Genomic DNA, 15,216 nt, shown 5'->3' on the forward strand with positions numbered 1-15,216 from the left:
TGTTATCATGCAAAAATTGTGTCTAATCAAAGTATCCCACTTTTATGATTCGAATTGATAGATAAGTAAATGTAATTCCAAAGAACATATTCCCTTTTATTTGCAGTATTGATATTCTGAGCTGACTGTGAATTCTCATATCATGTGTGAGGGTTCTGCACTTTTAATTGTATATATTTGATAAATCTAAATTCTGAGATTGAACTTCTGAATTCAACTCATTGATTCATAATAATCAAATTCTGAGCATATGAACTCGCTGATATTATCAAATATCCGAACTAAATTCTAAATCTGTGAAACCTCTTGTGAAGTTATCTGAACCAAAATTAATTGATCCTTGTACCTCTGCTCTGAATCATTGGTCTTGAAAATTTGAGTCTGAACTTTGATTCTAAATCAAAGTTTCAAACTACAAACAACTGAACTTTTTTGAACTGTCTGAAGATTCTAATCATAACCTTGCACTTCTAACAACTATTCTTTGCACACATCCGTTATGCCATTTTGAACTTCTCATAATAGATCATTAAACCTGCATGAGCAAATTGAACCATTTTGAACCATTTTGAACTACTTCAAACCTCAGCTCAAACTGGTTCAAAATTTTGCACTTAAAGTTTTAAAGTCATGTCCATATTAGGTACTAATATGGGCTCTAATTGTGGGACTATTTTTTATTCCAAAAACAGATAACTCCATCATTCTCTGGCTAAGGATGAGTTTCTTGTCCATTGGGCCCATAGAGTCAGTAAGAGAAGAAGATCGGGAGCTGCTTGCAGAGAGGGTAGAGGGGAGCAGGGCAAAACAAACCAACCAAACACACCTAAGTTACCAGCAAGCAATAAGCTTGCACATTGTTCCAACTACACTACATACACCAAAAAGATATTTACAAAGTATATACAAAGGTAGGAAGAGAACCTAACATGAGAACTAGAAGAAAGAAGAACTTATGCAAATCCATTTACTAGTAGGAAGAAGTAGGAGCCCTTCCAAATCAAAAAAATGTACCTCAATGGAACAACTCCAAACCATTGTTTGTTGATAAGTCTTTCAACACCAAACTTCAAACTAAAAAGATACAAGCATATGTTGATCCAATTCTCTTTTCCGAACAGCCATAACTCATCATAGCCCTCTTCTTGACTCGAGAATTGATCTTTCACATTCATAGGGTTAGATTCCACTTCATTCTGAAAAATGTAAAATGTAGAAATCTCACCATCAAATGATGCACAATGCCCCAAAATGCTTTCATGAAGGTTTCATTCTTGCACATGATCATAGTCAACTTGCAACCATAATGATGCCTCATCCAACATCGAATCAACCCTTGAATATGTGTTTTCTCCATCTCTTTCAAAGATCAAACTATCATCAATCATGCCACAAATTCCATCACATGTTTTAGCATTTCTCTCATAATCCAAATTAGTAACACTATGCATAGATGGATGAAAAGAAAAATTGTCAATAAATGCTTCATTCTAAGTCTGATTTGAACAAATACTTGAGACATTGTCAAAGAAAGGATCTAGCTTGAGTAATAATAACAATGTGTCTATGATTTCATCTTCTTCATTGAGAATTGCATTCTCCAACACATTGGTTGAATCACTACTAAATTGAAAGTCAGCTTCATATTTCTTTGTCATAATAAGAAATTCAGCAGAGGTGTCTTCATCCAAAGGCATCATTGCCTCATCTCTATGAAGAATTGAATCACCATCAAAAGGGCTAGTTTGAGAGAGATCTTCCAGCTGAAGATGTAACAAGAATTTGGCAATGATTTCTTCTTGTTGATCAAGAGATGTTCCTCTCCATGTTTTAGCTGGATAGTTTACAAAATGAGTACTAATTTCAGCATCTTCATCACGAGAAAGAAGCTTTTCTCCATGCACTTTCACCCTATCATAATTACATATTTTATCATAAAACTTAACAAATTTTTGCATGGTCTGATTACTGGTTTCCAAGCACAAGGAATCATCTTTATTTTTCATGAAAATAGGAAGTTCTTTTTTAGGCTACATGCTATTTTGAATCCTTTCATCAAGATGACTTTTCACATAAAGATGATCAATATCAAAGGTGAAAGATTGAAAATTTGAAGACAAGTTGTGTACTTTCTCACCAATAGGGACTTCTGAAATGAGAAGAATATCACTATTCTCAAAATTGAAACTTTCAAGATCAGACGAAAAAGATTTGAATGCACCTCCATTGAAATTAGTATTATCTTTAGGGTATGTTGCTACAATATATTCAAAATGAAAAGGTTCAAGAAAAGGATCTTTTTCAACATTAACATTCAAAGAGCCAATATCCTCACAATCTCTTGTGATTTTTAAAGATTCATTTTCAAACAAAGCACCCCAAGAAAGCATTTCAACATAATCTTCAGGAAAAGAACAATCACCATGGCCTTCTACTATAATAATTTCAACATGAGATGAAGAAAGATCTTGAGATAAAATTTGACCATTATTGCTTACCATTTCTCCATTATTGAAACATATATTCTCATCCATTGAAACTAGATCAACATGAGGTTCGAGTAATTTTGGTTGTACCTCTTGATCACTCATGACAATGAGATTCAGATACATGGCTGAGACTGAGATAATGAGTGGTCCATCATCATCTACCTCCAAATGCTTCTTCAACCGAGCCACTTCTCTTCAAGATTTTGCAAGTCTTTCAGCTTGTGAAATCTTTCATAGAGACCTCTCCAAATTAGGCAAGATCTTTCATCATCTTCAAAGCTTAAATTTTTTTGCATACCTTTGGAAATACTTTCTCTAAAATAGTCCCAAAAGTCACATAACACTTTATCATCAATTTGACAAAGTTCTAGGAGAGAAGGGTTTGGTGTTGATCTTCTCATGGCTCCTATATCCAGCATGGTCTTTGTATAGAGTCACCAAATCTTCTACACAAGAGATAATCATAAAAATAAGGAATTAAATGTCAGGCACTTAAATCTTCACTTCGATTTCTTAGTAGAGTTGCCAAAATTCTGTTAGTGAATAGATTGTCCTTCAAGAAAACTTGTACAACTATAACTCTAAATGCCCAAGTCAGAGGACTAATTGACACCAATTGTTGGATAGGTTATCATTGGATCGATAACCTTCCTCTAAATTTTATCATGTACAGCTCCCCATGTAAGATATACAATGAATTAATTGTGGATGCTTTTAACTAGAAAGCATAAAAAGGTTTCAAGCATCTATCCATAAATACAGAGTAGATGTAGAAAGCTAAATGACTACAAGAGAATAAGTAACAAATGAGAGAAAGTCCGTTTGGATGCAGCACTACAAAGAGAATAAAGCCTAAGAAAGTAAAGAATCAGAGCTTTAAAGACAATTTGGAATCATATATATTCAGAAATCCATGAATAGATGCGTTTAGAGAAAACTCAAAGTCATACAAAGATAACGATCAATCAAAAGAAAATTTCCCTAACTCAAAGTTCTAATATGAAACTAACTCCCTAGTCTCCGTCCTCTAAGAATGTAGAAACAACAATTTTTTCATTGAATTATGCATTTGAAGCAATAACTAAAAATGAAAATTAAATTCCCTCCCCCTGCTTAAATTCAAAAATCAAAATATCCCTTATTTTCCAACTCACAATTCAAAAAATTGAACAAAAATATGCTCTTTCTCTCTCAGCAAATACAGAATAAAATTTTCCATCCAACTCCTCTGAAATGTCCTTTTACTGATTTTATATGATATTTTAGGCCTCTAATCAGATCTTTAAAATCAAACAACCAATATTTCAAAGATTCACCAATTTTTCAATAAACCCCAAATCGGGTATGCCCGAAATAGTGCCAAAAACTTCACAGCTTCACATATTATTAATAAATCTTAAAGTGGAAATTTTTTTATAAAAATTTCAGCATCATAAAAGCCTAAAAAATGACATTTCCATATCTGTATAACATTTACACAACATCTCCCAAATGAAAGACAAAAACAATGCTCATTGAGCTCCCAAAAACAATACAAAATAGTTGAAAACACCACAAAAGCACTGATACTCTATTGCATAATTATAATAATGAAAAAATACATATATTCAGTTCTATTTTAACATCTAAAATTCTGAAATATAGAAACAACCCAAACTGATATGAAATACTCAATCAGAAACACCAAACTCTTACAAAAAACACACTCGAAAACTCACAAATCTGCACTGTTCAGCACAAAGGCAAACTCTGCATGAGCATACACATGGAATTACTTTAAAATCATGTCCTTAGCCTTCCTAGAAACTTGCAAACTCCTGTTCTTGGGTCTCCTTCTCCACAGGTTTGGAAGCCTCTAAAGAACAACAAAGAAATGAGCAAAATCAAGTTCTAGAATGAGGCCAAAATGCCTCCAAACTCCTTAAATTAGGGCATAACCCTAACTCACGTCCAAGAGGGGTTAATAAAAAATATTTTAATAATAATTTTCATTTATTATTCCATTAGCTTCCAAAGATTGCCCCCTTTTTCTAAAACTTCACCTTTTTGGGCTTGCCTGCCTTAGCAAAGATTATTATTTTTAATTATTTGAAAAGGGGACATGACAAGTCCTCCCATTCCAAATATTGCTCGTCCTCAAGCAATTTTTGAACAATAAACCAATCAATCCACCTGGATCCCAAATGTAGTCATGAACTATACTTTTATCAATTAACACAGGCTCCTGCAATATCCTCTGCAATATAACTAAGAGGAATCCATAATCAAACTGACAATTACTGCTCAACCAAACTCCAAAGTCACAACTTCCATAGTTAAAAACCCATGAGACACAAACTCTTAGAACATCAAAATCCAAGTAAAGTGGACAAATCAAACTGCTAACACAGTAAATACCATCAACGCATCCCACTAGCCTATACGGAATGTACAATCCAACTCTGCAACAATGGTGAATGCTCTCGAATGAAACTGTACCAAGTATGGAGAATCCACACACTGTACAACTCCTGCAGTCAACACAACTTTGTAGATCACTAGCCATTGTTTCATAACCATAACTCCCATGCACCCCTAATGATGAAAAGCCATCACAAGATAAACAACAAGAAATGGAACCCAAACCAAATTTGTCTGCCATCAACTCCTCAACACAAGAATCAAATGCTAACTGATGTACATACCCTACAAAATAATGTTGATAAAAAAAACCAACCTCGGTCAACAACTCACCATGAACAAGTGATACAACCCATTGTGATTGATCACCAGCTAAGTAAGGAGATGTCATAGCCAAAGGAGTAGAACCAATAACAACACCCGCTGAAGCATCACTCCAAAACTCCTGCTCTAATTCATGTATTATCAAGTTGTCAACTACAGAACCTATCACCATGTCATGCCCATCACAACTCTCATCCCTAGGTGTCAAACTATCCCATAACTGATGATAAGCACTAGGAACTAAAGTACATCTCGGTATCATCATCTCATCAACATGGTCATCAAAGGTAAATTGATGAGCATACCTCACAATGTAATGTCGATAGAATGCACCAATCTTAGTCAGTGGCTCAAACTGCAATCCAGATGTAACTAACTACAATCGATCACTAACCAAGTTGGAACTAACTACTACCTCTGAATACATCACCAAGGGAGTAGTATTACTAGCAGGAACCATGCCAACTATCGGCTCACCAACATCACACATGGTCTTTGATACAACATCTCTAGTCTTCATGTCATTAGTTTTAGAGGTCACCACCATGTCAGGCATACCATAACAATCTGCTGCAGCACCCAACTCAACTAAACTTGACTCTAGTGGGGGTGAACCTAATATGCCAATGTTATTATCAAGGATGGATGCATCCCCATCTCCACTATCTTTGACAATCTTGACCATGGACATCCTTGGATAACCAAACACCACAGCTTGTGACTGTACACAATCTGGTAAAGACTGTAGTTGCTCTAACTCCATGGTCAGCTTAGCCAAATGAAACTGTTACTCCTTGAAAACCAACTGTGTACTCTCAAGAATTTCAAAAGTCATCTCAAGATGCTGAGTAAGCTCACTCACCTCATCTTCCTTGGCCAACAATGCATCGTATGTTGTACTGCCCCACTCCATAAGATAATCTTTTTCGGCTACCAACTACATATAATCCTGTCTCAGAATCTGGATAGCCTCCCATAAAGAGTGGAACTCTATCGAGGAAAGATAACTGCCTCCCTGTTCATCACTAGTATGAGAACCCCATCCATAAACTGCTAACAATTGATGAGAAGCATCGAAATGTTGGCAAGCGATAGCAATGTCTTGCTTACTAACTCTCTACTGACTAGACACATGATGGCACTGGCTAGACTGTATCCTACAAACCTCCTTTGATGCACTGTCTAAAAGAGTATCCTCAAGGTTACTGGTCTCTAGAGTATTACCATCCATATCATGCAAATCAACTCCAAAGCTCATATCAACATACAGAGTATCAAAAACTATAGCACTGCTATCCAACTCCTCTGTACCAAAAGAAACCACCAAGGAAACTAAGTCTTCAAAATTTTCCACTGCATCCTCTTGGATGTCATCAATGCCAATATGATCCTGAGACTCATCTATACACACTACCAAATTTGAAAGATCATCAATACATTCCAGCCAAAACGGTCAACTAGATATATGAACAAAGCCCAACACCAGTGTATAAAAACTAATACTAACATCGGATAAGCTCTTGGCACAAGAAAAGACAACACTGTGCAATCTGCTAATCAAATCCATGATACCACCCAAACAATCACTGCTACCAAAAAGTGTTAGAGATTTTCAGTCAACTGAATCCCAAATGCCAATATAACAATCTTGAGTCCATATCCATAAACTATAATCAACTGGTAACCCAAGCAAACTCCTCACCTAAGTAATATGACCAATACCAACTAACTCCACATACCTGTCTAACATTATCCCTATATCCTAGATGTGAATGCAAGATAAACTCACAACATTATCAACGACCACATATGATCTACCATTCGTAGAAAGCTGAGTATCAAGAGTGCAAGATGAAACTAAACTCAACTCCATGCCATGCTTATCCCCATGTCTCTCCTAGTCTTTTAATGCCAATGGAGTATTCATCAAAGAAGCTCGAGTGTCCTTAAGCTCATTAGAAAGCCTGTCAACTTCCTCCTCCTTCCTCCTCAAGGCATCTGAATAGTCTCCGAAAAGGCTAAGAAGATGGTCATAATTTGATAGAAGATGTAAATAACTCAACTTCATCATTCCCATTCCTTCCCTAATCGCTTGTAAGTCAACACAAGAAGACTTTTCCTGAACTCCCTTATGTCTACCCTGTAACTGAATCATTTGAATGTGATCCTCTATCATATCTCACATCCTGTCATGATGAGATAATGAAGTCACAATACTATCTTTGTTCACCTTCAGCTGGCTAGACAAATCATGTGAAGTACTACCTGTCTTAACCTCATGTGATGAAGCATCTAACTATGCCTGGTACTCTTTCTCAGCAAAGTCATGAATGCTCAATGTCTGCTCATCTTTACTAGGTATCTCACCATCATGCACAACAACATCCTCATTATCATCATCTAAACTCACTACCTCCTATGGCAAAGTAGAATCTGAGACTTCTGCCTGGCTATAAGCTAGTTTCTCAAACTCCTCATGCAAGTTCTTGGTAATTGTGTCATCTACCCTATGAGAAAATTTGCCAAATAGAAATCTAGTCAACTTATCCACCTTAGCTAGGTTGGACAACATGTCATTCATCATACGGTGGTGCCCAACCAACTATTCAAACATGTCATGGCTTATTTTCCTAAGTTTATCTCGAATTCTAAATAACCATCATTTCTACTGTTCTGACTCTGGATATCAATTGTCCAAGATCGTGTCCTCTGAGACTCTATACTATACCTATCCATTCTGGATAAAGTAGAGTGTAACCCTAATAGGTTATAACTTCTTCAAACACCAAGAATATTTATACTCCAGATGTTTGACATTTCATCAAACACCTTGCAAGAAAGGGGTTGTATGACTAATATAATTTTTCAAATTGCTTGGATGTCTTGGAAGAATTTCTTTGCCATCTCATCTGGATCAATCATACTTTTTCCTTCCTTGGATTTTGTACTTTTACTTTCAATTGGAGGTTTGATCAAATTTATTTTATTCTTTTCTCACTGCAAATATCCATTTCTCTTTCACTTAGTTGCATGCAACCATAAATTTTGACATGCAGTTGATTAGAAGCAACATGCAACTACCAAATTCACCAAGAACTAACATGCAAATGATTAGAAGCAGCACGCAACCATAAATTTTGACATGCAGCTGATTAGAAGCAACATGCAACCACCAAATTCACCAAGAACTAACATGCAAATGATTAGAAGTAGCATGCAACCATAAATTTTGACATGCAGCTGATTAGAAGCAACATGCAACCATAAATTATGACATGCAAGATTTGGGTAGTTGTCAAAACTGACATGCAAACTTCTACAAACCCTCAGGCTGGCAAGATTATAGCTCTGATACCACTAAAATGTCCTTTTACTGATTTTATATGATATTTCAAGCCTCTAATCAGATCTTTAAAATCAAACAACCAATAATTCAAAGATTCACCAATTTCTCAATAAACCCCAAATCGGGTATGCCCGAAATAGTGCCAAAAACTTCATAGCTTCACATATTATTAATAAATCTGAAAGTGGACATTTTTTATAAAAATTTCAGCAGCATAAAATTCTAAAAAATGACATTTTCATATTTATATAACATTTACACAACAACTTCCAAACGGAGGACAAAAACAATGCTCATCGAGCTCCCGAAAACAACACAAAATAGCCGGAAACACCACAAAAGCACTGATAATCTATCACAAAAGTATAATCATGAAAAAATAAATATATTTAGCTCTATTTTAATATCTAAAAGTCTGAAATACAACGGCAACCCAAACTGATATGAAATACTCAACTGGAAACACCAAACTCTTACAAAAAACACACTCGAAAACCCACAAATCTGCACTGTTTAGCACAAAGGAAAACTTTGAATGAGCATGCACATTGAATGGATTTAAACTCCCATCCTTATCCTTCCTAGAAACCTGCAAACTCCCTATCTTGGGTCTCGTTCTCCACAGGTTTGGCAGTCTCTGAAGAACAACAAAGAAATGAGCAAAATCAAGTTCTGGAATGAGCCCAAAATGCCTCCAAACCCCTTAAATGGGGGCATAACCCTAACTCATGTCCAAGAGGGGTTAATAAAACATATTTTAATAATAATTTACATTTATTAGTCCATTAGCTTCCAAATATTATCCCTTTTTTTCCGAAACTTCACCTTTTTGGGCTTGCCTACCTTAGCAAAGATTATTATTTTTAATTATTTGAAAAGGGGACATGACATCCTCGATTCTATAGGACAAAGTCTCCAGCTTCAAAAAGAAAGTGGAAGCCTTTATTTTTTCTATTCTCCCTTTTATAGAATTTTGAAACTTCTATCATTACACATAACCTTCCTTTTTTTATGACATCTATCAATTCAAATAATTGATTCTTGGAACTAGCTATTCTTCAGTTCCTCCCGTTCACATCTTTATAGTCCTTATGTCTTTTAAAATTCATCTTTATTATATGATATGTGGCCTAATGAATCTTTACCTGATGACACAACCTCTAGAATAAGGTGACAGGTTGTAAAGAACCAATTCTAGACTAACTATGCCACATGATCATCAATCGGAGAATGTGAAAAAGAACCAATACAAAAAATTGGAAAAGTCAAACTATTCATTACAAAGATTAATCATACATCATTAAAATGATCATCATCAATTCTTTTATATACATCCATGTCATATCATACATCATTATAGACTTGTTGAATCAACTGACAACAATTCAATAGTTGCATAACAATTTAAAATTTTATGGTCAACATACAATATTTTAATAGTACATATGATTAACAATTTTCTGATCAAGCATACAACATTTACTTTGCATCAGCTTAACAGTTGTTCATAAATGAGTTACAATGTTGTAAATAAGTACATCTCAAATGACAAGCTAGGCAATCAAACTGAGATGACATTCCCTTGATTTCTCCAGTGGTTCCAGTCTCCAAAAGTTGTAGAATGTCTCCCACCTACTTCCGAAGATGGAAGTGTGGTCCAGTCACTTTAACCTTGCCAACCACGGAGTGGATTACTCTCTCGAGATTCTTCCTGACATGAAGAATTCCCCAACCCTGGTAGGAGAAGCCTAGCTTCTCGCAACAAGATGGATCAGATGTATCTAGTGTGACCATGTAATATTTCTACATTGCAACCATGTGCCTAGTAGTCTAAACACATAATGCAGCTGTGAAATAAAATAACTACATATCTACACATATGCAGTAAAAGAAACCAAATAGGCATTATCACGAATCATGTATGCAATATTTGGAAAACAAAATGGCTTGGCCAAGCACTTTTAAAATGTAGAATTACCTATAGAAGAAATAAAAGCAGCATATAACCATTCTATAGTACTAGCAGATAGGGAAACTAAAACATGAAGTTATCCACCTATCTGTCCCATTTTGCTACATTACACTCAAACATGAAGGGTTTTACATTCTAGTTACTATCCAACAACGAGAAAAACAATTAATCTGTTTCAAATATGAACATGAATATAATCATTCTTAAGTATAAAACCCAGTCATAGTCTGGGTGAATAAAAAGTAGGAAACATTTCTATCAGTCATCACCAGTTAAGGGGCTTATATGAGCCTCTCAAAAATCTAAAATTGCTAGCTGAGGTTGAATTTAGAATGTTTTTAAAAAAAATGTCATGGTCTAAAAGAGAGCTTCACTCTTAGTTAAGTTTTTTTTTAAAATTTCTCACTACTTATTATCAGGTAGCTGAACCTTAGTAATATTCTATACCTTAATTCATTAGCAACTCCATGATATCATTTCATATTTCTTGAAAGAAATTAAGTTTAGAATAACAACCAACATAAGCCAAAAAGAAGAAGAACAAATCAAAGTTCAATTCAAATTTTTATCAGCCTAAGGAAGAGACCTAATTCTTCAGGGTGCTCTGGGTGATTGTACTAACCGTTGGTTTCTTTGCACAACAAAAGTTATAAAGTTTCATCTACATAGCCACTCAATAGTTCGTAAATGTCTGAGAAATTAAAAAAAGACTCAAAAGTATGCATTTGTTGTTCCTGTGGTCATTCTTCCAGCGTATAGATGCATTGCATAACAGTAATGAAGTCAAGTAAGATGAAGTTTCAACATATCAAACACATAAGTCAAGCTATCTATATGTCAAAGCGACCCTAACAGTCTGTCTTCAAGTACAAACATAAAAGCATGGTTCATTTAGTTTTTGAAAACTAGATCAGCATCATTGATTCAACCCTAGAGTCTTAACTTATAACCCAATATCAATGTTCCTTCATCTAGAATAAAGGTCGAGGTCTTTTTAACCCTTATTTGTTTGAGAAAGCAATATGCTAAGGTTTCAGTGCTACCAATTCAGCATAATGTGAAAGGTAATCAGTAATTACATTAAGCATTAATAGATATCAAGTAGTAGCAAAACATCTTACACAAGCAAAACTCTCAGCCAAAACAGATAAGGTTACATTCATAACAATGATGGTCATAAAATTATAAGGAACAACCATGAAGTTTTAACAATAACATTTTAAGCAATAACATTCCCTTAAAGGTAATAGTCATATTCTTGTAAGCAATAAAAATCTTAGCACTTCATTTAAGCAACATCAATAGCGGGATAGTCAAAATGTTTAAGCATAACACCATTATTAGTGATAGTGTATATGTTTAAAGTAATATCAAGAAAAACGGTATTGGTCCAAGATAACACATGGCATTTTTTTTGTTTAAATTCCTTTTATCCAAACCCCAAATCTAAGAAAAGTTTTCATTTTTCCTAGTATTTTAGTCCAAACATTTTATTTGACTTCAGCATTCACTAGTTCCTATAATGCTTAGGAGAATAGAGTATGCAATTACATAAATCCACTCATAAGGTAGTTGATTTCCAATGAATACACACGTATTTGCAAAATGTAGACAAAGGAGAAAGACGTAAAAGATGGAACTTAGAAAATTTATGACTCTTCTTGATGCGGCTGCTCCTACAGTCCCGATTCCTTGAATGTTGCCCCTGTTACAGTGGTTCCGAAATTGCTATCAATGACCGCCTTCTCCCTTCCTATGCCCTTTTCTTTGCTTGGCTATCTTTATTTCTACCAAAATCCTATTTTAACACCACTCTTGCAATAATTCGGAGGATAATTGACCTAACTACCTCTTTCATCACTTATGTGAAAAGTTATAATATATCCTCTATTTATTTTTTTAACAAAATGTCTTTTTATAAGAACACTCATTTTTTTTCTTTTTTTTTTAACAATTGGTTCCAAAAGAAAACATATATAGTTACAATTGTTAAGAAAATAGTAATAAAGAATGCTTGTATGAGAAGCCCTATATATATGCTATCCACAATATACTAAATTAACATTAGACCAAACTTTTCCATCGTCAAATTATATTTGCTCATTTCAAAATCTCTCATTTAAATCAAATGTTATTTCAAAATTCATTCTAATATCTAAAAATTAACATAGTAATGCAATGTAAAAGTAATCAAACATATAAATCCTAAGTGATGTGTGTGTGGTCACATGGTCATTCGACACATCCCCTTCTAGGAGCCAACCTTCTCTACCTCAACCACACTTTTGTCGTAATGATCCCTACATCCACTCAAACACTTGCAACCATAACAAGGAGTCAGTATCAATCCTTATTACTAACTTATTTACATCACCATTAAGAAATAACATTAATTGAATAAAACTATAAATATGACATCATGATTACATCAAATAACATCATCATCGAATGTAACATCTCATACATATCTATTCTAATAAATCATTTCAATTTAGAAATCTAAAACATTTACTTTCATTTATCTTTTAATTAAGTCTAATTCATTTGACCAAGTCGATAGAGCCACATAAGCAAGAAAAAAAAGGGTTCTAGTGTGAGACATGACATCCTTCCCAACTAGGAAAAGGAATCATCCTGATGTCTCTCACAACAAAATTTTATTTACACATAAAAAAATTGTTATGTACTCTGAAATTAAATAGCTATACAAAAAGATGGTAAAATGATTTTTGTAAATATTTAGCATCTTCGCAAGTGGCAGTATCCACCCCAAACTGATCCTATTGGAACTTGCACTGGAGTACATCCCTATCTCATAACTTGAGGGTATGCTGCTCAATGATTCAGGTGGGCTGAACTGCCATCACCCCTAGATCTTGTACCTGTAATCCATGCTAGTCAAGTATGTGAGATATAGCAAGATGATAGGGTTTAAGAAAAGACACATGAAATTTTTTATGAATGTGGGCTAAAGTAGATGGTAGAGCAAGCTGATAAGCAACTAGGCTGATGACTTCTAGAACCTCGAATGGGCCAACAAATCTCAGAGCAAGGTTTGAACTCTTGCCAAATGAGATTGAACTCTTTTGCAGCCTAACCTTGAGAAACACCTTATCCCTAGTTTGAAACTAGCGAAAGGTGCATTTCTTGTCCCCACAACTCTTTTGTCGATCTTCTGCCTCCTTCAACCGACTGTGAATTAGGGTTACATGTTCCTCCATTTCTCTTAGCATCTTAGGACCTACAATAATCCTATCCTCAACCTTATCCCAATTGATAGGAGTCCAACATCTCCATCCATAAAGTGCCTCAAATGGGGCCATTGTAATGTCCCATTTTTTGGGAGGAGTTAATTATAAAGTTATCAATTAAAAAAATACATATTACAAGGTAACTTTATAAATTAAATATAAAAAATCTTCTACAGGTTGCTGGAAGAAGCAGAGAAAAATTGCAAAGGAGGCCAACCTATCAAGGAAAAAAGAATAAATAGGCATTAAGAGCTCATTGCCTATCATCAAGTTTTATTATTGAATTTTTGTTGATGTGCGTTGTGGAGCCTAGGGTTTCTGCAAGTAGTCACAATTGGCCATTGAGAACGAAATATCTCAATTGGTATGCAATTTTGAGGGTGTGAAAGATCAGCTGAATTATTGCAACTATGGGAAGGATATTTCAGTCCTTTCACTTACACTTAATTGTTGGTTTGGAGTTTCCAGTGGAGTTATCATCTTCAACATTCAGTCTCCACCATTTGATCAATCTAGGTTCTTCATTTCAATCTGTTGTTGCAACAAGTTCTCAATTGTATACAACCAATTAGGGTTTCTCTGTAATGTGCTATGCCATAATGTTTTGGTGCTGAAATTTTCCATATCATTTGTAAAAATATTTGGTTTTCATTGAATGAATACATTGGCACTATTATTTGTTTTATTTCAGCAATATATTTTTGCCGTGTATTAAATTTAGGGTTTTGTTTAGTGGTCTATTCATACAAGTCATTACAGTAGTATCAGAGTAGTTTCTTGCCATCCTAATAGGGTTACCCAGCCACCATTTAATTTAGTTTGCAAAAGAACCAACATAACTTAGAATATGGATGAGAGACATTCTCAAAGCCCATCCAAAAGTGTGCAAGATGATGATACTTTATAGTAATAGGAGAGGCTTTTATAGTCAATAGAGGCAAGTACACAAGCAATGATGGTTATGATGCAAAATTTGATTGGGGAAAATAGGAGGAATAATCATAATAATGACCAAGATAACAAGAGCATAGCAGAATCACAAAATAGGACATGGTCTGGAACAGCTGACAGACCCACACCTCCTACATTTAGAGAAGAAACTCTAGAATGCACACCTGATGCTATGATAATAGATATTGTAGATGAACTCCGACAAGTGAGGAATGAGTGAGATTCATTACTAGAATATGTACAAGATGGATGGAAATTTGAAAAGTACCTGAACTATAGAGCTGCCAGGTAGAAGCAAGTAGATAAACATAGTGAGTTGCAATAGGTCACCAACAAGTTGGTATTACCCACATTTGATGGCAGTAGAAAAATGATTGCTCATGCTTGGATTCATAAGGTGGATACTTTCCTATCTTTGAAGATGATGGTAGAATTTGAAGCACTCAAGTATTCCACTTTACACTTAGATGGGGCAACATTTGA

The sequence above is a fragment of the Cupressus sempervirens genome, chromosome 5 (assembly GCF_028749045.1).
Source record: "Cupressus sempervirens isolate cs-2001-9-10 chromosome 5, ASM2874904v1, whole genome shotgun sequence".
NCBI classification, from domain to species: Eukaryota; Viridiplantae; Streptophyta; class Pinopsida; order Cupressales; family Cupressaceae; genus Cupressus; species Cupressus sempervirens.